The sequence below is a fragment of the Solea solea genome, chromosome 4 (assembly GCF_958295425.1).
Source record: "Solea solea chromosome 4, fSolSol10.1, whole genome shotgun sequence".
In the NCBI taxonomy this organism is placed as follows: Eukaryota; Metazoa; Chordata; class Actinopteri; order Pleuronectiformes; family Soleidae; genus Solea; species Solea solea.
Window position 1 is genome coordinate 2,081,637 of NC_081137.1, and position 25,158 is coordinate 2,106,794.

Genomic DNA, 25,158 nt, shown 5'->3' on the forward strand with positions numbered 1-25,158 from the left:
GATGAAGTGTTGGTGTCACAATTAACAGTTGACATCGTTGTATTGACTTTTATTCATCAATTATTTCATTTAATTTTATTCATTAATTCGTCCGTCCACAACAAGCAGCAACACAAAATAATCAAAAACATGCTCATACGTCGTCCCACTCCCACTCTGATGTGGAACTGACCTCTCTTTTCCATTTATTTCAATTTTCTATTTTCACTTTAAAAAAAAACCCTCTAAATATTCCCAGTAATTAAATAAAAGTAGATTGTGTCCTAAACCAAAACAAACATGTGAGGGTGAGTTTGATGGCAGTAAAACGCAGTATCATGGTGTCGCTATTGAATATTCTTTGAATATCTTTTTCAGCTGTGGCACTTTGTAGACGGTCCCTGTGCTCCGGTCTCACCGACGGTGGCATGGAGAGAAAATCGATGGTTGTTTTTGATAAAAACGAGGTTGTAGCGCTTTGTCTACATCACTATGATTCAGAATATGTCTCGCTTGTGTTCTTGTGCTCCATCCATAGACTTTATGACCTTTGACCTTTCTTGTTTTCGTTGGCGTTTTCTACGCGACACAAGAAAACTAGTGACTTGTAAAGCAATTGTTTTTGGTAGAACTGAGTTATTATGGCATTGTTATCGTTCAGTACTTCCAGACGCTGTGACACAGTCAGTGAACTGAAATACCACTGAACGGGTCGTGATTCGGTTCACAATCGCTAAATACAGCAGATGTTGGAGGTTCTTGAGTGTTTTTACTGGCTGTGATTCTTGTGTCGCACGTCGCGCTCATGAATCTTCCAGCGCCGTCACTCTCTGACCGATCCGTGGTCACATTTTGGTATCGGCTCAGCTCGCTTGGATTGTCTCGCAGTGTAGTGATTGTCGCAGAATCGTTGTATCAGGATGTTGTCGGTCATACAGCGGCGTGTCGTGTCAGCGCGTCTGTGCTCGGCAGTGAGGAAATCCTCCTCAGGGCATCGTTGACTCCGAGAGTAACTTCTGCCTCCTGAAGTCAGGCAGCAGCTCGCTCGACCGTCTAATTCCCCAAAGAGAGAGACGTCCACCAGCTGTCCCTCTGTCCCTCTGTGTGACACTTGTCCCTGGAGCCTCAGGTCCCTCCATCAGGAGGAGGAGGAGGAGGAGGAGGAGGGTGAAAGTAAGAAAGAAAGAGGTCAGGGGAGATTGTCTGAATCAAGATTAAGCTGCCACCGTCGCAGCACTCTGGCTTAAATGAGAGCACAAAGAAAGTCATTTCACAGATTGCTCCAGTGTAAATGTATCTGCTTCACTCTCGCTCTCCCAGGAGTGTGGACACTCATGAAAATGATTGCCGGCTGACGCGTGTGTGTGCGTGTGTGCGTGTGTGCGTGTGTGCGTGTGTGTGTCACATGACAGCGACCGATCCCATGATCACATGCACAAACCAAAGACTTGCAGCGATAAAAAAAAAAACCACCCCCTGTCACATCATCGCACATCTGCGGTAATGGCGTGATTCACAGGTCAGAATTATAATTGTAATCATCTTTTTAAGGAGAAATTGGCTGCGTTACACGTGCTCCATCAATCAGAAAACTGTAGCAACATGCAGAGAATGTAGAATAAGGCATAGCATTATATTTGAGGACCGAAATATAGTTCATATTTTACACATTTGACAGTGTAAATTACACGTCCCGACATCTTACATCATTATTATTTGAAATTCAAATATAATATCGTTTTTTTGTGTGTTTTACACCGGAGTTTGGTAAAATAACTACAACTTCATTTTATGGAATGATATTGTTATTATTATTTACATATAAATGTATATGTATGTGTATATATATATATATATTTATATATATATATATATATATATAAATCTGATCTAAAATGCCAGTGTTTGGGAACTATCATACAGTTAAATGACGTACTTATACATGAAAATTCTGCTAAATTACAGTCATATATGACGTATAAATACTGAGCAGTAATTAATTTGCAGTCATCTATTACAATTCTGTTGTATAATTACTAAAGTTGTCGCAGCTATTTCAAGAGATTCCTCTATAGTAATCTTTTTGAAGTGTTAAATAAAGTAATTGTACATACAAATACTGCCAAATTGCACTGAAACTACACCAAACAGAATGTCAAAATGTGGTAATTTACTACAAAATGATACAGAAACAAACTGTGAAAGTACAAAAATCGATGATACAGTAATTAATTCACTTTTTTTACACAATCAGAATTGGAGTCATATGATAAATGTGATCATTAAAGTGTAAAAAACCACATACGCTTTTATTGTAAAATGAAATATTGTAGCTATTTCAGGAAACTATTATTTTTACAGTTAAATTCAGTCTCTAAACTGCAAAATTTCAGCTATATCTCATAAATACAGTGAAACTGCAATGAACAGGTGTCATATTGTGGCGACTCCATTAAAGACAAAGTATTGTTTTTTATGTTTTTTTTTATAATTGCAACATAAAGAAATCCTTGTTTTTCCACTCACTTTATAATAAAAAATATATGTAATCAACACTTTTAATAAGGGACGTTCTATCATCTGAGTGTTTTATTCAAACATTTAAAACTTATACATATTCATAAACATCGACCAAATAAATCATAAATGCATAAATTACACTGTAAAAATGATCGGCGTGGTTTTTAATTGATAAACTTTATTTTAGTTACTGCATTAAGAACAAGAGGAAAGACCGAAGATTAATTTCCTTTTTCAGTCAAACTCACAACATAAAGTGTAAATTCTATACATTACAACTTAATGTAAAGTTTAATTATTCATTCTTTCTTCTGTCAAATGTGGATATTCTCCATAATGATGGTCGTTCTGTGGATTATTTTCTCTCGTTTTTTTGCATTTGAAATGACCTTGGTAATTAAAAAATCAACAGTAAAGCAGGGAATTAGAGGAGAATAATTGTCTCATAATTGCATATACATTCACTACTTTGAATTTGAGTAAAATATAATCACTGAAATGTTGCCTTCTTCCCCAGATGACCGATAAAGAAACCGCTGACAGATTAAAAGCGTAGTATTATAGCTCATAAATGAATATGACTGGATCTTGTTTGGTTTGAATCACTCGGGTAATTAATCTAAAACACTACATAATTGCAGCAGCGAGCAGCTTTAAAGGCATTTTTGGTGTTTATATTGAAGTGTAGTTGAGTTACTGACACATAGTCGCTGACTGAGATTAAATCAATTCCTTCTTAATTCTGACGTGTTTTAAGACGACATTTGTTGCATTTTCCAACTGTACACTGAAGTTTGCGTCCCCACACCAAAGTCCATTGAAAAAATCAACAATTTCACATCACAGCACACATGAGTTGTTGATTCGCTGCCGCCTTCACTCGTAAGTTAATACTTTTGAATTAATTCATTCATTTTAAAGTTCAGCATCAAAAAACCTGTATTTAGATTTACCTCAGTGACACAAACTGACCACAAGATGCAGCAGTGAACCAGCGGCTCCTGTGTCACGATGAGCTAAAAACATGGATTTTCTCTATTGACTTTGGTGCAGGAGAGTAGTCTACAAACATTTTTATTATATCTAATAAACTATGACTTTGTTTTGTTAAATTTCTGGTATGATCTTCTTACAGCTAATTTATTTACTTTAAGTAAATACTTTTCAGTACTTGTACTTTTAGAACTTGCATCTTTTCTTTTTTTTAGTATTATTATTATTGTTATTTTTCATGCAGATTCCTGCCAAAGCAAACAGCTCCATGCTGTTGCTTCGCAGAGTCGCATCAAATATTCATATATTCAAGCAGAGCCGTGTTTGTATGAACAGCGTTTCAATTTATTAAAACGATGATGTGTGAGGTTCTAAACGTTGGCGCTGAATATTTTAGCGCCGTGTTTAATGTAACGTTCTCTTCTTTTTATTTATTTGTTTTTTTCCATACACTTCATATTAACTTTACATAAATGTTCACATTTAACATCCATGGAACAAAAAATGGAGTTGTTATTCGACATGTTTACAAAGATACTAAAGTTGGCTTAGTTTTGACAGCTTCATCAAATTATATTTTATTAAAATAGTGTTTAAATAATCTGGCCCCCAGAATCTTTCAACAGATTTATCAACGACAGGACAATAAGAGAATGACTTATGACTTGCAACCTCACGCCACAACGTCACGCTACAACTTCACGCTACAACTTTCCCACTACAACTTCACGCTACAACGTCACGCCACAACTTCGCGCCACAACGTCTCGCTACGTCATGCCACAACTTCACGCTACAATGTCACACCACAACGTCAAACTACAATATCAAGCTACAACGTCATGCCACAACGTCACACCACAACTCACACTACAACGTCACGCCACAACTTCACGCTACAACGTCACGCCACAACTTCATGCTACGTCACACCACAACTTCACGCTTCAACGTCACGCCACAACTTCACACTACGTCACACCACAACTTCCCGCTACAACGTCACACCACAATGTCACGCTACAACTTCACACCACAACGCCAAGCGACAACACCACAATGCCAAGCTACAACGTCGCAGTGTCACACTATGTCATGCCACAACATCACAGCATAACGTCAAGCTACGTCACACCACAACGCCATGCCACAACATCACACCATAACGTCAAGCTACAACGTCACACCACAACGTCAAGCAACAACGTCACACCACAACGCCAAGCTACAACGCCACAATGCCAAGCTACAACGTCGCAGTGTCACACTATGTCATGCCACAACATCACGCCACAACGTCACACCATAACGTCAAGCGACAACGTCACACTACAACGTGATGCCACAACGTCACACAACATCACCCCACAACGCGACGCCACACTGTCACACTACAACATCACGCCACGTATCAGCGCACAGAAAAGTCACTGGTCTCTGTGGAAACACAAGCCTGACTGTTCCAAACTAGCGTACGATGATGGAAACCCATGGTGAGACGAGCTTCCTGTTTCTTCCGGTTCTCTCTCACACTCTTATTATTTTATTCATCTGAGTTTGACTGAGCTCTTCACTCACTGTGTTTTGTCAAAATTCTCCTCCGCTGCCAAAACTCGTACCCAGATCCACACGCGGCGCTGATTTAAAGTGACACACATAACCTGACGTCTAAAAAAAAGTCTCATCTCTCAAAACTCCCGACTGTTTTCTGTTTCAGTCACAACCAATAATAATCCACATTTCTAATATTTGTGTGCATGTGCGTGTGTGGGCAGAAACTAAAAATGTCAACGGAAACCATGTAAACCAGTTTGTCACATTCTGCCGAGAATCAAAAATCACTTATTTGCTCAAAGTCAAACACGTCAAATGAAAACAATTGAACGGATCTCAAAGGAGAAGTGGAGTAAAATGCTAAAAGTGTATTATTTAATATGACTTGAAGTGAATTCCAGAAGGTTCTGCTGTAAAAGTGCGTGTTTTCTGGCTCCGAGGTCGATTTTCTTCCCTTAACTCAGTGCTGGAGTCTGTCGTTAATGTGCTAAACTCTCTGTGTTGTGGTTTTTCCAGCTCTGTTTTCTTTCTCCCCCCAAAGAGATTATGCATCACGTCAACCACCGCTGTGATCTTTGTCCTTGGATTTTCACTGGATTACACTTGAGTTTCCGCAGCTTGTGGCGTGTGTGTGTGTGTGTGTGTGTGTGTGTTTTATTTTGTTCAGCCACAGTGGAGCCGATGTTGTTGAGATAGCGTTGTTATTTGTTGTTTTTTTTTTCTCATAATTTGAGAAAGCAGAGCTTTGGGCTGCAGACACAGACACAAAATAATGAAACATCTGTGGTGACTCATGTTTTTCCTTTTTTTCTAATATATGGACAAATGTTGTGAGTCACTGTTAGAAGCACAAACACATTTGAATAAATGTGTTTGTGCGTCCATAACTCGTTAGGGGTGGGAATCTTTTGGGATTACGATGCGATTCAGGGGCCCGTGATTCAATTATTATAAGAGTTTAACTCATTTCCATTATCGTTTATTAAACTAAATGAAATGTGTGAACTGCGTTGTAAAGAAGTATCACATATTCATATATTTAAGACAAAATATTAAATGAATCGTGCTTTTACGTGCAATATGTTTAACAGTTCAGCATCATTAGCGCCCGTGTGGCTCTCATTCATCCATGCATTCATTCATTCATTCATTGCTCTTGTTTGGAGCACATGTGACAAGTGTTTTTGTGTCGCGTAGAAAACCACGTCCCGATGAAGTCATGGAAAACCAACCAACCGTGTAGATTTCAGCCGTGCCGTGCCGTGCCGTGCCTTGGTGAGATCATGTACTGTAAAAGCGACCCCTCCCCCTATAACTCATATACAGACCACATTTTATCTTGGCAGGGACAGAATTCAGTTTTTTTTAAGTGAGACAATTATTAAGATATTAGTCGTATCTGCACGTTTTCCCTGAAGGCTTCACTCTGTGCGCCGTTGTCACGTCGGCCTCTGATGGAGAATAAAAACAAAACAGATTTATGTAAATGCAAATGTCACAGGGACAAATTGAATAATAATCATAAGTCCTAAATGCGGGAGGAGTGGAAGTGCGTTCGCGCATAAATAAACTCTTATAACGTGAAAATAACAGACAGTCCATCACAAGTCATATGGACACGAGCGGCGTCCCCTGTTATTTGCGCGTAGGTTCCCCCACGACAGCGCGACTTCACCGTGGTGTTTATCGTATTTGCTCTGTGTGTGTTTCTCCCGCCTTTGAGCACAGAGGAGAGACCATTGTGTTGCTTCCTCTCGCTGGAACTCTTTAAAGAGCACACAGCTCCCTCGCTGCATGTTAATGCACTCATTATTTTGGTCTGATACGACCATGACCTTCACTGCATTCTTCAGCGCTTTTGTTTTATTTTTTAATTTTATTCCCTCCGGGGGGGGGGAGAAGAAGACGGAGGAATTGGACACATAACAGAAGAGCAGAGCTCCGAGTTTGGCAGTGACTCTCAGATCCGAGGTGAAGTCGAGAGGAGGCTGCGAGAGAGGGTGAGAGGGTGTCCAGGACCATTTTCCCTCATTGACTGGGTTTTTGTCCCACAGCTCTTGTCTCTGCCCACTTGACTTTAAAGGTTCTTCTCAGACAGGTGTTTATGAGGGCTGTAACGCTGCCACAGGAACACGCCAAAACCTGAGATTGACAGACCCTCACTTTGTGTTTTATTCATGGTTCAGTTTAAATCTTTTTCTGTTCAGATAATAAACCCATCCTTTCTCTCTCTCACACACACACACACCTGTTTTGATCCTCACAGACGCGTCTGTTTAAGCTTGCAAACCTTTGCGTCATCAATCACTGGAGCTAATGATTTAAAATGCACAACCCACTGTGGTCTCTCTCGCTCTTCATCGCCCATCACTCTCTCTCTCTGCGTGTGTGTGTGTGTGTGTGTGTGCGCAAACTGTCTTTTCCACATGAAGAACTTCCAAAAAAACTCTGTCGCATTTGGACTCAAACACCAGAAACCGCCTCTTGAAGCTCAGTTCCGAACAGCGCCGTCACTTCGGACCTTGTTTACTTGAATCTGTTTTCCAATGTCACGGCCCGGGAGAGAGAGGGAGAGAGAGAGGGAGAGAAAATCCTCTCAAGGGCGAACCCAACAGTATTTTCTGCCACAATCCCTCTGAAGAGTTTGAAATGTTGCCCTCATTGAGTCGCTGATGTCCACGCGACCTGATAACAGCCAGAAAGGACTGAACATAATGGAGGATTTTAACCTCTAGCCTCTTTTGTCCGGCGACATAATGGCTCTTTTAATTCCTCTTTAAAGGCCTGTCAAGATTATTTAGTATTTAGATCACAAAAACTCTCCCCCTCTCTCTCTCTCTCTCCCCCTCTCTGCCTCGCTCTGCCTGTCCCTTCGTGCAGAACAATCTGATTTGTTATAATCGTACTTCCACAAAGTTTTTACCTGCAGTCTTTCAGAACAAAAGTTCTCTAATTTTCTTGGTTTTTTTTTGGTGTTTTTTTTTCCCCACACGATAAACTGCTGAAATTCAGATTTCACTCCAGTGTTTGAGCCACAAACACATAAAAGTCCCGGAGGTGAAAGACGCAGCAGGTTCGCGCGCCTGGAGGACGGTGACGACACGCGTTCAGATCTGTTCGTCACATTTAGAGCAACACTGTGCCACTGTTTCGTCTTTAAACTGCCTCACAATCAGCTGACGCTGCACTGACTTCCAACACAGAGGTGCTGTCGAGGGCTTGAATTCAATGTTGCCACCGAAATACACCGGAATTCTAGCTCAAATTTCCTTTTCCTAATCCTCTGACATACACAGAAAGAAAAACCATCAAATCTGATTGGTTTAATCCAGATTAGGCCTTTTTTTTAAGCAACCAAAACTGTACATACTGTGCAAAAGATGCGGCAACCTGTGCGTGAGATGTTTTTAAATGCACAGTTGTCATGGTAACAGAAGTGTAATTTGTGGAAGAACACTGTTGATTGGCACACTGGATCTTTGTACTCTCAGGTAAAGGTCCAGAGTGTAGGAATTAGTGACATCTAATGGCAAAACTGCAGATTGCAACAAACAGACGTTATTCTTCTCCCTTTCCTTGTCAATTCTGCTTCAAAAACACAAAACACAAAATGGCTGGATTGTCCATCCATGGCGGCACAAGATGGCCGACTAAAGCCTAACTCTTGCTTAAGCTGCTTATTCTAAAGCTTTAAAAAACACTGGTATGTTCAATTACCCAAGTCATTGTTACACATTGCACCTTTAACGTTGAACACTGGCTTGGGAAAAAAGAGTTTGGATTAAAATAAATAGTTATTTTTAAGGTTAGAAGGTCTTTGTATGAACACTTGTGAGCGTCTTTTGCTGCCGACCGTTGGATTAAATCTCAGTGTGGAGTCAAAAAGCCGGAGCTGCTGGATTTTTATTGGAAAACCATGTGTGGTGTGTGTGTGTGTGTGGTGTGTGTGTGTGCGTGTGGAGGTTGAGTTTCTGCATGGATTCCATGATCTTTTCTTTGGCACAGCAAGAGAACGCTTGTTCTTAGATTCAGTTTTTTTTTTGTTTGTTTTTAAATTCCAGTAGAAAGAAGTGGAGTCGGGTGAACTTTGACCTTGTTTCCCAGCATAGCTGTGACAGCGGGCAGGGGATTGTATTGTATTGTGTGTGTGTGTGTGTGTACACAAAATAACGCCACAAAACATGGACGACGAGTTTTCATAACAGAGATCAGAACCACAAAGACACATTTTTATATATATTAAATCATATTTGATAAAGACATCTCTAACTAAACCTCATAAAGATAAAAGTAACTCTAATTTATGATCATATCATTAGAAAATGAATGAGGAGTAAACAAAAACAGCCGAAAGTATCGTCTGCCCTGATTTGTTAAGACTTTATTTGTACGATTGTGGCCGCAGTGTTGGGAATTTAAGGTTTACGTGGAGAATATCATGAGTGAGAACATAATCTCAGAGTGTTTCAATCCCAGTGAGTCCTGTTCTGTATGTGCTTGACGTGCATTTCTTCGTTTATAGTCGACTTTTCGTGGTTTCTAACACAATCTTCTTGTAAAAGCTGCTCTGATACTATGACATAAACCATATATGATGGATGTGCATGTCCTGAATATTCAAGGTTTGTCATGAGAATTACAAAAACCAGTTCCCCTGGAGACTTTCAATAAGACGGTAAATGAATGATGGGAAATTTAGGACGTTTTAACTCTGATGAATTTCTAAACCCTCCATTTGTTGTTGTTTTTTGTTTTTAAACCTCACGTAATCACATGCAATTCCAAGAATGGCACCGCTCGAATTCTCCCATCAAATATCCTGCCCAGTGTAATCCTTGTCAATCAAAAGCCGTAAATCCATCAGTGAGAGTTGCCCTTTTTGCGAACAAAGATTACGCAACGTGATCTTTTTCCACTAAATATCTTATTGCAGAGATCTGACAGTGTGTTTGTATGAAGAGGTTTTTATTGACTGTAAAATAGTGAGTGTGTGTGTGTGTGTGTGTTTACGCGGACACATTGCGCCCGTTTTCCTGCTGCTGGGATCAGTTTTGGGCAAATCGCTTTTGTCGCGTGAGTGGGATGATTTTCCCCCGACGCCTGCATATTTCCACTGAAAGAAAAGAAAAGTGGAAAATTGAGGTTTTTGCCACCGGAATTTCAGTCGTCGCAGGCAGCCGTGCAGCAGCTGTACGAGACGAGCTGTCAATCACACTGACACACTTGTGCTGTGAATGGGGAACAAATGATCTCATTTTCTATTGAGGAAGAGAAACTGAAACGAGTAATTGAGACTATTAACATAATAAAGCAAGTGAGAATTAGGCTTCCATTCAAATAGCGTCGCCCCCCAGTGGCTATTCAGTATATCCTATTAGCCCACAACATGGGAGCCAATATCACTTTGTATGTAATTTCATCACATGAGGGATTATAATCAGATTTGGTGTGAGACAGTAATATTTATCCTTTATTTAGCCAGGAAGGTCTTCTTCTAGGGAGTCCTGGTCAAGATCGCAGCATAGATAGTACAAAGAGAGACGAGACAATTAATTAAAAGAGTAAAAAACAAAGTGCCCCATTGACTAATTAACGTGAAAAGTTAAAAGATACAGCATAGAGAACAAAGGTCGTAAAGTCTATTGAACGTGGATATTAAGACGTCGCTTTCTCCGCCATTATCCCGCGGTAAACTCGTCTTCCACCCCAAGTTCACAGCGCCGCCGTGTGGAGACATGAAGCAGTGACCCTGGCGATTATCAAAGGGCAACGATATATCACCAGATTGACCCCTCGTCAAACGTTGAATATTTATTTCCAACACTTAACATTTGCCAGGTCACAGGTCTTGGAAAAGAGATTTCAATTTCACTGGCTTCTACCTGGTTAAATAAAGGTTAAATAATTGAATTAGCAGTGGCAGCATCACAGCACAGGTGCTAACCAATCAGATCACATCAATCTGGGCTCTCTGCCCAGCCCGAGGTTGGCTTTGTGGCTCCTTGCCCGGCTCCCGGGGTGATTCTGTTTTTATTATATTAAAGCACTTTGTGCTTCATTTTTTTTTTTTGCATAAAAAAAGTGCTCTATAAAGAAAGTTTGATTTATTGATTGATTGACCTCTGACACCGCACCTCAGAGCCAGCCGCCGTGAGTCCGCGTGAGTCCGCAATATCCGTCTTGTCACAAAATCATTGCTTAGCAGAATGGAAATGTGTATCATTATAAAGAACATTGAGCGCTCGATGACCTTTATCCAGCCGGCACATACTGTAAAGCACCAGTATCTACCGTTCTGTTCACGCTCTCCAAGTGAAAGACTGAGAAAACATGACCGTTACTGGGGAAGAAGCCAAAGCTTTGACTGTTGTTCAGCGAGCGTATGAACGCTGGTGCCTCCTCCTCGCGAACTTTAATGGAGATTAAAGCGCGCTAGTAATTACGTCATTTAGAAGCTCATCCGTCTTTCGTTTCACGGTTAATTTAACCGCAGATTGATTCACATAAGAATTCATTCGGGGCAGCACCTTTACTCTCACGTCTGCACAAAGACCTCGTGTGGAGATGACTCGAACGTAAGAGATGGACGATTCTGGTGCTCGGTTCATGCGGTTGAATGAATCCACTTTTAATTACCGTCGATTACATCCCTACGTCTTATAATGGAAACACTGCAAAAAAAATAAATCACATCTCTGCCAAAACTTGGACGTGGAAACATCAGATTTGAACAAAATGTGGTATATGTACGCAGCTTCCATCCGCATCTAAACCAGATTACAGATTTGGCAAATGAAATTGAACCTGGGAAAGTTCACATGCATATATCTCGGGGACACCAGAAGCCCCGCCCCACACTAGAGGATAATTGGTAATCGCTCGGGATTTGGTCCTTCTGACAATCGTGGGTTTCTTTCAGATTATAGGCTGATTTGAACAGATTATCTGGCCAAATTATCCTGTAGAGTGAGGGATTAACAGACACAATTTCAGCCTTATCGGAGGCATCAAAGTGGTTTAGAACCATAACTTGTATGGAGACCCACAACAGCTATTGACTGACGATGCTGACGTCTCTATCTCTATATCTGTTTATATTCTGAAGTCACGTTAATTCACGCAAGTTTCTGTGAGAGTTTCCTGAATCCCTGGGATCTCCTCCCTGAAATGGTTTGCTTAAACGCCCCGTGTGTGGTCCTGCGTCTGTGACTGGGTCGTCTCCTCTCTGCTTTCTCAGGATTAAAACATTGAAAAGTGGTGTCCCTTGTTTTTAAAGCTTTTAATTCTCATAAGCAGGTGAAGTTCGACACAGAAAAGTACAAATAAATCCAGGTTCTGAGCGTGAAAGCCTTGGTGGAGGTCCGTGAGATCATGTCGCGACATTTTGTTCCACAAACAAACATAATTTGCGGCAGGAATGAAAATGTATTTTTAGGAGACAAGGTTACACAAACAGACACCGTAGCCTCACACAAACGCCTCTGTCTGCGTTATTTTTCCCATTACTCGACCCGAAAAAAAAGCAGCTCATCATCAGCGGATCAGAGACTTTTCAAGGATGCTGTCGTCCTGTTGAGACGCTCACATGAGGGAGCTGCTTTGGAGTGTCTTTGAGCAACATACAAGCTCATCAAAGGACACACGCTGAGCTGCACTTGTTTGCTATTCTGTACAGTCAGTTCCACCTGGAATACAACGAGCACATCACTCTGCCTTACTCTAAATTGGTAGAGAGGTTCCTTTTGTTGGTACACTATCACAGAATGAATGAATGATAGTTGTATAATAGACAACTCATTATTTTTGGACCGCTCAAGATGGACTTAGGCCACGGTAAATTAGAACAAGTGGTAAATGGGCACAGATGTTTTACTAATGCTTCATAAATATATATTTAAATCAACCAGGTGTCTTGAAAAGCGATGATTTATACAAGAATGACGGCAATGTGCTCACAAGAGATGAAGTGTGTTTGCGTTGCCTGTGGATTAGTTGTTTCCGATACAGGGGGAGAAAACAAATAAGAAGCGTTGTATTTTTGTTGATCCCTATCAAACAAACGCAGCAAAATATAACGAGAGATACTAAGAACAGTAAGACCAATATTAACTCGAATCGAGGCACTTAACATAAGGCCAACACCTTACAATATAATATAGTTAAAATTGATTGAATAAGATATAAACATAATAGAAACACTAAATGTAATGTGAATATACGAAGGACAGCATGGACTGGTTTTTAAGCAAAAACAAGCATAAGTTGTGTTGTTGGTCTGTATTTAAAGTGTTTTTGCCACAGTTGTGTAGTTTTTCACATTCACATGCTGCCCGTGAGCTGCCAGGAACAAGAATGGGGATAGAGACTCTAAAACGGCAAACAAACAAATCCCACACACTCGTTAACATGCAGTGGTGGAAGTATGTGCAATATTTCGGTGCCAAACCCTTGATCTGCTCAATTTCTGTTTGCCGTTTTGAATCCATTCGCCTCTTGCAACAGCCTCATGAAATACAGCACAAATACAACACGTGTCCTTTTGGGTTCAGTGTCTTGCTCGGAGAGGTTACGCAGAGGTTATGCAGAGGTTACACAGACGTTACGCAGATGTTACACAGAGGTTACACAGAGGTTACGCTGACGTTATGCAGACGGTATGCAGATGTTACGCAGAAGTTGCGCAGATGTTACGCAGACGTTACGCAGAGGTTACACAGAGGTTCCGCAGACGTTATGCAGACGTTACGCAGATGTTCCGCAGACGCTATGCAGACGTTACGCAGAGGTTACACAGAGGTTACGCAGACGTTACACAGACGTTACGCAGATGTTATGCAGATGTTACGCAGAGGTTATGCAGATGTTACGCACACGTTAGGCAGACGTTACGCAGAGGTTACACAGAGGTTATGCAGATGTTACACAGACGTTATGCAGACGTTACGCAGAGGTTATGCAGATGTGACGCACACGTTAGGCAGACGTTATGCAGACGTTACACAGACATTACGCAGCGGTTACGCAGACATTATACAGACGTTACTCAGACGTTTGCAACCAGTGACTATTGACACATTGAGTAGAATGGATGTGTATCAGCTCTGATTGGAGACGCTACGCAACCGTTCCACAACTAGTGAACTTGTTGAGGTGAGGTTTCCACTGCAAAAATTTTCTTTTTTTGTTGTGAAAGGCAAAAGAAAAACTATTTATTTGGTTTAGTGGAATTTGTGCTTTATTAGATTAACATATTATCTTCAAACACTGTACCCAACACCCGCAACCCTCATAAAAACTAGGAGCTAGCATTTTAGAAACTAGCAGGAAAGTTGCTGAGAAACTGTTGAGACTTCATTTTAATGTTTATCTTACTGTTGCATACAGGTTTGATGACAACACATACTGCAGATATGAGGTGAACCTAAATAGCCGTAATTAAAAACCTAACCAAGCGTCAGCACAGCTTGTTATAGAATATTAATGTCAAGAATTTCAATTAACAGAAAGAAATGCTAAGAATGACAAACAAGTTTTCACTTTCCCCTCTGTGTGTTAGACTTTTTGTGAAGACATATGCTAATTAATATTTTTTTCACATTCTTTTCCCACAGACAAAGCAATAATTCATTTAACTCCACCACACATATCTGTTTCCATCCACACAGCACATCTAAAGCTCTTTGAGCTGGACCTCAAATAATCATGTGTGATCAGTGAGTCACAGTTTTTTTTTTTCCCTTTTGTCAGCGTTATCACCTCCTCCTCCTGCTGGAAATCACACACACACACACACACACACACACACACACACGTCAGCACTGTGACTCACATGGAGTCCGCTGGATTTCGGGCGAAACAGGATCAAAGCCACTCGAGGCGCCGATGCACTGCAGCGGGGGCCCCATTAATGTTTCCTTTAACCTAAATTTCTCTCGCTCGTCTCTCATCATCAAACGACGCGTCTCCTCCTATTCTTCTGTGTTGTCAAAGGCGACAGATGTGATCAGACGCAACAGAATAAAGGGAAGAGGAGAGAGTGGATAGGAGCGATGGTGATGGTGTTTGACGGAAAGCAAAAAAACCCCATTTTTCTTACATAACTCTGCACATTCACGACTTATTTTATTGTCAGATCGTGGCTGTTTGATTCATCAAGTTTGCACTTAGTCTTGTGACAGCACAAACAGCTTTAACATCCCTTTTAGTTTGTGCTATTAAACCATTATACTATACCTCAAGTAAAACACACACAAAATAATCAGTATCCAGGCAACTGCATGAGCTAAAATCAGGTGCTGGCCCCTCGTTTAACGCTACAAATTGGTTTAATGAAGTCGTTATGGTGCTGCTTCCTCACAGTGTCTTCAAACACTTATTCAAAACCTGCTTTCCCGAGTTTCTGTGAGCAATTATTGTTGAGCTTCATAGAAACTTGCCGTTATCGTCTTATAAACTAGCGGCTATGATCTCACGGACACGGACTTCATTTTTAACGTTTATTTTACTGTCGCCTTAGTTTCCTTCCACTAATACACCTAAAATGTTATGAAATTCAAAAATGGATGCTTTTATATTTCTGTATTTGTGCCATTACAGTAGTTTAACTGTAATATTATTCATTTTGTGTCCAGTGTTGGGCTTTGTAACATTAATAAGCTGCAGTGTAGAGCTGAGAAGACCTAAGGCTGCTCGCATTTCCCCTACACTTGTTAAAGTGAGGCACCTGGGCATGGGTGTTTTAGCCAGATTTAATTTGTACATTTGTACAAATAAAATAAATGAATGGTTTTGAGGGGGTGAGAATCACAGGGTACCTCGCGATACTTTACGCCGTGGTCCACAATACCAATAACATCACGATGGTGCGATAATTTGCTTGATTTTTTGGCAGGATAATAGAGGTGTGAATCGCAGGATACCTCACGCAATACACGATACATGCTCTACAATACCTATAATATCACGATACTGAGATAATCAATATATTGCAAGACAATCATATAGCGATACTTCACGATATCTGTCTAACTGAAGAACGTGAAAAGTTACAAGCCTTAATTTGTGTATTAGAATATCGATATTTGCCCTGGTGTATCAATTATCGCGTTGCACGAGGCAGGACGACGATATATATCACCAAACCTGCCATTTTCACTCGCCAGGTGTCACTACTTCATGTCTCCTCACGGTGGCGCTGCTCAACAGGTGCCCTGTGAATAGCACCCCTATCTGACGCATTCATTTGTTAATTAAAATATCGATATTGCAAAGAAAGCATGAAATCGATATTTTGGTCCACCTGTAGTATTTAGTGTTTTGTATAAAATCGTTCAGTGCATGTTTCGTTACTCAAGTGAGTAACTTACTGATACTTACTGATTTAACATATAGCGTTAAGTCTGTAAAAACAAGTCGTGGACGGGTACAAATACCAGATTCTGCTCCTTTCTAGAGTATAATTTAGAGTCTGAAACACATAACCTGACAAGCATCATCTATCACAGTTTCTTATCTTTCAGCGCTGTCAACAGGCTGCTTTGAAACATGATGAAAAAGCCCTCGGAGCGGGTCGCTATCAACGCCTGGAAAGGCCTGAAAACAGTGCTATTAATAAGACGCGCTCGGCGCTATGTAGCCAAAATGAGAAATTTGCCCAGATGGTCTCTCCGCTCAGATGTGACATGGTCATCGCTTTATTAGATTGTTGTGATGGAGCGTTGTTATCACCACATAGCAGTTGTTTGTGTTGGGTTTGGCCGCTACGTGCTCCACGGGGTCTCGGGGACGTGCCGTCGCATCCGGAACCTGATGTGACTCGACTCCAACTGCACAGCGAAAGTGTAGTGTTGTACAAAGTTGTACCGGATTTACATATAAAGCACCTGTCCCTGTGAGTGACGAGGGAATAAAATCAATGGAGATGTTGGCGTCGACGGTGAATCTGTGTTAACAAGATTTGATGAGTTACGGCTTAGCGGCGAAACGCTGAGTCATCATGTCGCGCGCGAGAGAGACGAGTCCAGCGTTCCTTGAACCCTCCCCTCCCTTATTTCAAGGGTCGGGGTCTAAAGTGGCCGGTGCATTTAATCTGCTCTTGTATTGAAACACCGTTCACACCCTTTTAAACGGCTAAACAAAAGTGCACCATCTAGTGGTTAACATGTGTAACAGCAAAGGACCTTTTCATGTTTTAATAGCTCTTTAAACTAATACAAAAGTCATGAGTGATTGTATGGGGATGTTTTAAATTTGTTGTTTGATTCATTTCCTATGTTTGTACCAAGTAAAAGTCGTGTTTTCAGTCCAAACTCAAGCCTGATGCAGGGATTTAAGATTCCGAATTGTACCAAACTGAACTGTACCATGATGATAACACTGAAAATGGGTTTGAACCATGAGATCTTGAGGCAATACGATGAAAAACACAATATGAATGCTTTAGGAAAACTGTAAAAAAAGGGTTTTTATTGATGGAACAGATGGAATACATTACCATTCATTCATGTTTAAACAACCTGTGGACACTGGAGGGTTTGAATGTGGTTGAATGGGTAAATAACGTGTGGCGTGTAAAGCACTTGGAGTGGTGGATGAGACAAGAGCTGCGTGAGTGTTACAGTTCATTTACTGTATACAATCACGGTCAGTGTCGCCGTGTGTTGTATGTAAAGGAGAGCACTCTTTCCTCCCAGCGACCATAGCGGAGTGGCCGTGAAGTATTATTTGTTCAGATACAGTACATAGAGTCGAGGATATCGTGAGACCTGGAGGCAATAAGATGAAAAATACAATATTTATGCTTTAAATTGTAAAAAAACGGATCAGATTTAGATCCAAACACTGGAGGAAGGTTAAAGTGAGGGACAGTCGATACAATCAAAGAAGGGAATGCAATTTGAAAAAGCAAAGATCCGGGGTCGTCCATAAAAGATAAATGTGAAAACATTGCCCATCACTTATGTGCTTTTTGTTAAAGAGCAGTTAAAATACACCGTTGACATTAGATATGAAATAATGGAAGGTTCAAGGAACACTGGAGGAAGATTAAGGCCCTGTCCACACAGAAACGGAGCAGAAGGTTAACTATTTTCTTCTTTGTAAGTTTTGAAAAGGTTTCATATGAACACAGCGTCTTTTTTCGGTGAATGTCTTCATGCTGTGTGCAAACCCTTACAATATACGACACTAAGGCAAGAAAACAGAAGTTATTATAAAGCGAACAGACAAACAAACAATCTCCAAACACAAGAAAAGGAAGAACGAGGAAGTCACAGCAAATCTCAGTGTAAGAGAGAGGTGAGATTATGACATCATCCTTTTCCCAAACCGTTTTGCTTGTGTACACGAAAACACAAGTGTGGCATTTTGAGACTTTCCCACTCTGGGAAAAAAACTTTTTTTTGTGGTCTTAAAACTGTGGATAAAACATCAACACAATAAAAAAAACTTTAGAAGATTCACCTGGATCGTTTGAGGTCTGGAAAAGGGTGACGTCACCTCCCACTTCCAAGGGGCGTGACCAAAGGACGTTGATGAAAATGCCCCTGTAGGCAATTGGATTGACCTACAACCAATCAGACCAATGGAAAAGCCCGCCTCCAGTACACCAGGGGTGAAAACCTGTTTGTGATTGTTTCCCCTTTTTTTTTTAGAGATTCAGTCGTTTGCCAAAATCGCAGATTTCCAGCCTAGAGGAAGATAAGACCATCTCTAGATACTTGGTGGTTTTATGGGGCTTTTCCATGATATAGTTCTGGCTCGACTCGACTCTACTGTATTCGGCCTTTATTGGCCAAGTATGTGAACACATACAAGGAATTTGGCCGGGTAGAACTAGAACTGTACGTGGTAAAGCGCCAAACATCCGTCGTCCTCCAGCATGGCTCCGCCCACGACTGGGAGGTACTACGAAGCAATGGAAAATGATGTTGCGTCTAATGGGAAAGTGCCATTAAATGTGCGTTTAAATGGGTAAAGTAGCGCGGCGTGTAAAGGCCTTTGAGTGATCGATTAGACGAGAGCCGCATGAGTGCAGTCGGTTTACAATTACAGCCGGCATCACAACACGTTGAAGAGGCCTAAACGCTGGATGTTGTTTGTGAAGGAGAGCACTTACAGTAACGCCGAGAGAGGGAGGGAGAGAGAGAGAGGGTTTCCTCCCAGCGACCATCGGCATGGAGGTGAATGAGAAGAGAACATTGGTCTGAAAATCAGTGGAGACAAGCTAATCATTATGGAAGAGCACATCTACACAGCAGCAGCAGCAGCACTTATTAAATTACCCTGGACCGCGCGTTTACCTCAGATTTAGGGATGATAAAAGATGTGGGTCATGTGGGCTGAACGCTAATCATTTCCAGTGAAGTGAAGGTCACGTTTGCATTAGTTCCAGCGTCGGCCACGATAGTAATATTGTGTCCCTGCACTTGTGGCTATTGTCGGACAGAAGCTCACTGACCTCACAGTTCCGTCCACGTCTCCCCTCCGCGCCGCGTCCAACGCGCACACAGCTCTTTATCACAGTTGCTCTTTGAGATGTCCTTGAGAGTCCTGCATATCATTCCCTCAGACGCTCCGTGAAAGAAGAAAAACATGAAAAGCAGCTCAATAAGCAGCGCACTTCTAAAGAATGCCGGATAATATAACACACAGAACGAGCATCAGTATTCTCAGGGGAACGCGGTATGACCACATGGGAGCGTTCAGGAAACCAAGCGTTCTTGTTAAATTCTGCTTTTGAAAATAATATTTTTAAAGACGTTTTCATCTATTATCACATAATAATGTGTGTTTATACAAAGTCATCTTCAATGGAGTCCAGTGTAATTGACACATTTGGCTCCCAGGGCTTTTTTTGTTCTAATTCCAACTCAAGGCATAGATTCAGTTGATCAGGTTATGAAAATATGTTCCACCACTAATTCCTACACTTATATACGGTGTAGATAATATAAGCACCTGTTTGGTGGTTTTTTGGCCATCACTCACTCTACCACACCAAATCCCATAGATAAAATCAACAAGTTTACATCACAGCAAACAGGAGTGTGTCCCTGTGTGCTAAAAGTGCCGATTTTCTCCATGGACTTTGGTGCGAGCCATTTAAAAGATAACAAAACTGAAATTTCCAGTGAGAAAAGCAGTGAACACATTTTGATAACATAACCTTGTGAGGTGAGCCTTTTCGTAAGTGCTTCAAATCTCTTTTTTTCCTGTTTCCCCTCCATTCTTACAGGGGCACGGGTACAGCACAATCCACATTCAAGTACTGGTAGATGTGATACATGTGCACTTGCTCCTCCAGTTTCCAGTTGTTGAAATTGTTATATTAAGGCTTGAAGGGCTCAATCTCACTCCCACGTGTACTCACCGAGGCAGTGATCTATTGGCAAAACACTCTTGTTTCAAGGTAAGAACAAAAAGGTGCGTCCGCGTTGGTGATTAAATCATATTTCTTTGTGTATTTTTAGTGATCCTTGGCATTGCCAGTAAAATGTTAGTGTCGGTGTCAGGGCAGACAGACTGGGGTCTCGTCACCAGCAGATGGTGAGGAGTGTTACAGAATACATTACCCGTGACTCGGTACCAACTACATTCCATAATATTTGTCATAAAAGGCGCGGGATCTATTTTTCCTCGGTCTGCCGCCGCCTTCGATCTCTCTTTCTCTTTTGTCCGTCATCTTTTCTCTCATCTGGTCAGCCTTCAGCTCAGAAACAGAGAAATCCACAGCTGTGATGATATTCGTGTCTAGATGATGTGAACAAATCTGCTCATAAATACACGTAAATAACTGATGGATGCTCGACTTTTGACTTGGGCTCATTTAGACGTGTGTAAAGTGACACGTGCTCCGTTTAAAGGTCGAGTCAGTGCACAGACAAAGTGTCTGAAAGTGGCTTTTCAGTCCATTTATCTGCGAGCGACGGAGGAGAGGGCGAACAATATGTTTTTGATACGACTCCAAATCAAATATGACACAGTTGTTTTCTTTCCCTCCGCTCGAGGGACCCGCTGCTTCAAGGTTGAGCAAATTAATTTAAGAGTCACGGCGAGTTTAGCTGTAGTTTCTCTCTCTGCCTCATTTACCTGATGGTGTGGGTTTGGCAGCTGACATAAAGCAGAGTGTGTGTGTGTGTGTGTGTGTGTGTGTGTGAGAAACCTGGCACTAAGATGGGATTTGTTACGACTTTAAGAGATACAGTATAATGAAACACACACGTACAAGATCTTTAGACTTTGATAGGGCTGCGGCAATTCATCCATTCATATTTTAGGACTAAATGAAAATAAAATAGTCGAATGATCACTTTGAGCGTTTATTTTTATCGATTTTTATAGAAATTTTTGAAAGGGAATCATTTAGATTTGTGGACAAAAAGGTTTGAGAAAACTACCAGTTGCTAATCGCTTTATAATCGAGAAAATAATAAGAAAAAAAAACGATATGTTCAGCCCTAGACTGCGACTACTATATATGTCGGAATATAATATCGCCCAAGATTTAATTTCACATTCAAAGATCACTATCGAAATGAAGGTGGAGACAAAAGAGAGAATGAAATGGTGCAGAAAAGAAAGAAAAAATGATTTTCTTTTGAACAATGAGGTAAAACATTGTTCCGAAACTTAATAATATGCACTTTCACTCAAATTATAATATTATTGTTGCCACTGCATGCCATTTGTGTGAGTGCATCTTTGCCGGCCATGGTCTACATCTCTGGATACATCTGCTTGGCCTTTCATTTAAATAAACTCATCATGTTAGTAGGTTAATTGTAGACCTAATTAGTTACAACGAGAACTCTCATGGGAGCAAAAAAAAAGGAACATGAAGAGCTTTATATATTTTACACGTGAGTCTCGAACTGCACCGAGGTCGCGAAAACACCCATAATACACCTTGACTTCATTCAATTCTGCAATTTCAGCGTGTGAAAGCGTGACTTTGAATGTTTATTATTTATCAAACGTTTTTTTAGTAAAGCTACTGCCAAGAAAAAGGGCTGATGCAGAGCGATCCAAGACCAGCGTGAACTCCGGTGGTGCTGTGTTGAACGTCGGCGACAACTGAAGAGTCCAGAAAGGGCTGCAAAGGGTTGCCACGGCGATCGTTTGCGAGTATTTGTTGTTTTTCAAGTATCCAAGAAAGTCTCTTAACCCTCTTGTGACCGTCGAGCACAGAGAGGTCAGAGGTCGTCACTGGTGTCTCTGTGAAGCCGCGCTCGTGACAAATCGCAGGCAGTTTTCTCCGGGTTTTTTATTTTTTTAGGCTCATATCTGGAAGAATTTTGTTTTATTCATGCCATTGATTTGGGTGGATGACTCAATAGGTATGTGGGGGGAGTCTTCAAAGGCTTTACGACCATGAAAAATGCAGAAAAATAACTCAAGAACTGAATGAAACTAACTTGGGGTTAAGTGTATTGGTTGCAAAAGTGGCCCTTGAGCTTCTAGTTGTAAGACGTCTTGCTCTACCACTGCTGCCCAGTTGGATTTATTTTGATTTTATTATTTTTGATTTGGCAGTTCTTTTGCCCCTTTTTCACTTTCGATATCTGGCAGTTATTCAACCGTTTAGGAATTATGGTACTGAGATGCTGACGTCACAAACGCTGGTGAGTCTCGTCTGTGACGGTGAGGGCGCAAAGCAGGATTTCTCTGCTTTCTGGTGTCTTTTCATCCACCTTCTACTGCTTTATCCTCCACATGAGGGTCATGTGTCGGGTGAAAGGCGGGGTCACAGATCGCCAGTCCATATTTTTTGAACGGCCCAGGAGTTCTGGTCATGAGAAGTATGCATGACAGTCGGTAACAGAAGGGTTAAAGGCAGTTGTTGGTGCCAGGAAACACAGCTGCGCTCTGAGATGAAAAGAGTAAAAGATTCTTCTGCAAACACCTGAACTTAACTTCATTATTTCTCCCAGGCCAAACACCTGTTAGATTTCCCCCGAATACATGCAAGTCATTGTTTTTCCAATTTGACAGCAAGTCAACAGTGCACACTGCTCGTGTGTGTGTGTGTGTGTGTGTGTGTCTGCTCTGTTTATTTACTCGCCACAATTAAAGTTGCCTCCAGGGCAATCAATATGGCTGGTACCTCATGTCGCATTCATAAAAGCTTTGCACAACATAAACTTGTCCCTGGATTCTTGTTGTCACCTCGGCATCCACGGTCCTCGCCCTCGTTCTCCTGGAAGCCAAAGCTTTATCCCTTCTCCTCGGGCTCGAGACGGAGAGACGAGACGGAGGGAGTTATTGCTGTGCCCTCTAACGCTGTGGGTCACACACTCTAACACAGGACACTGCATTGATTTCCATTCATTTCAGCAGCGTAAACAAAGCATTATCCCTAACCTTAACCATCACAACTAAATTAACCTTAGGAACAATCTGGATGTATTCAAGCATGTAGTATTTATTAATGAGCAGAATTTTATGAATAGAATTACATTTTTTTTTAGTTGAGGAATCCTCTGAGATTATTTGGACCAGATGAAAAATGGCAGCATAATTATTATGTGAATTTTCTTCCAACTCTTGTTTTTATGAAAGTCAAAACTCGTCGGATTTGAACAAAATTTGCCGACGTTTTTGGATCTGGATCTGAAATTTGTATCATCCTAACCTAAAACCAAGTTTAAACGCCCTTTTAAAAGAACTACTCTTCTTGCATTGACTTCAGTTCACTTGGAAAACCCAAATAAATGTTAGTCCTGATGTAGAACGCTGCACGATTACCCTAATTTTACCCTAATTTAACAGCTTCGGAGTCATTGTGATGGTTGAATGTCTGGTTACAGGGGGTTTTGGGGGTTGCCTCCACTGCCCCCTACTGTCTTTTAGTGGAAAACCAGCCGCACATAATCAGGGCCCCTGACTCGAAGTCCTCAGAATCAGAAGGTCATGGACAGGGTTCCACAGCTAGGATAAAGAGGTAGATGATGGATGGATGGATGGATGTTTATGGTACAACAAGAATTTAAGTGACCGGACTTGCAAAGTTCCTCTTTAACCAGTTCCTGAGAAATGAGGTTCTGCCTCATTAGGATCAGGTTTTAGTCTCCATGAGGATGATGTTTATGCCAGAGAAGTTTCCTAGTACACATTCAAGTACAGTGTGAGGCAGCGGCCCCTTACCCAATCCTTAACAATCACAAGTAAATCCTTAACTCCAACTTTTAACCCTAATTTAAACCCAATCCTAATCCTAACGAACTTTCACAAAGTGGAACCCCCAGGGCAAAACGAAATGACCTGTTAGTTCCTGGTCCCTGCAGAGGAAGCACGTTCTGCTCTTTATGATGTGAAGTGACTGCTGCTCCTTTTTTTCCTGTATTTGCTTCGAGAGAAAAAAACAAAACGCGAAAATCTCCAGATTCTGTCTGTTAGGTTTTGTTCTTCAGCCAATGTTAGGCTCGTTTGATCTACACATCACACACACACACACACACACACACACACATACCGAGGTGGAAGCTGTTCATACACCATTTCCTTCATCTTCTAAGATGTGAGCGTATGTTTCACGGTTTCATCCCAGCAAACATTTTGACATTGCGGGGTAAAGAAAAAGCAGAAAAGGAGGATGTTGTCGGGTTGAAATGTACAGCCAGACTGAACATGTGAACATGTTGTCACTGATCATTATGACGATCAGTGACATTTGTGCCGTTTTTAAACGTGGAATATTCCACTTTTTGGTGGTAACTTGTCTTCATGATGTTGAAAGTGATTGTACTGTGTACTGCGGGGAGAAAACAACACCGCCTGTGTTTGTATTGATCTCCTTTTGAAGGTTTGATTTCACTATGTTACTCTCCGGTATGGAATTACGACAGAGAAATTCCATTTATAAAACACGGCGGCACAGAATAGTGTTCGGCCGGTGTTTACACGCGGGGGAGGCTTGTATGACACAGCACAACATCAGCTCTGAACAAAAGCACCATGTAGCTCTACAGACGTTTTCTCGCGAGACTTGAGACTTTGCATCGTGATTCTGAGGACTCGGGGTCGGCGGCCCTGATCTCGACTCCCGAAATCGATGAACTGATTAAAAGGATTGTTTGTCTAATCAAGAACAAGGAGCCGGTCAATGTCAGAGCA

The 25,158-nt window shown here is 41.3% G+C and overlaps 1 protein-coding gene across 3 annotated transcripts in view; it reads left to right on the forward strand.

Annotated features, from left to right (window-relative positions):
- tmem132e (transmembrane protein 132E) overlaps positions 1-25,158 on the forward strand; it is a 373,228-nt gene that overhangs the window by 70,536 nt on the left and 277,534 nt on the right. The gene's annotated exons all lie outside the window — the stretch shown is intronic.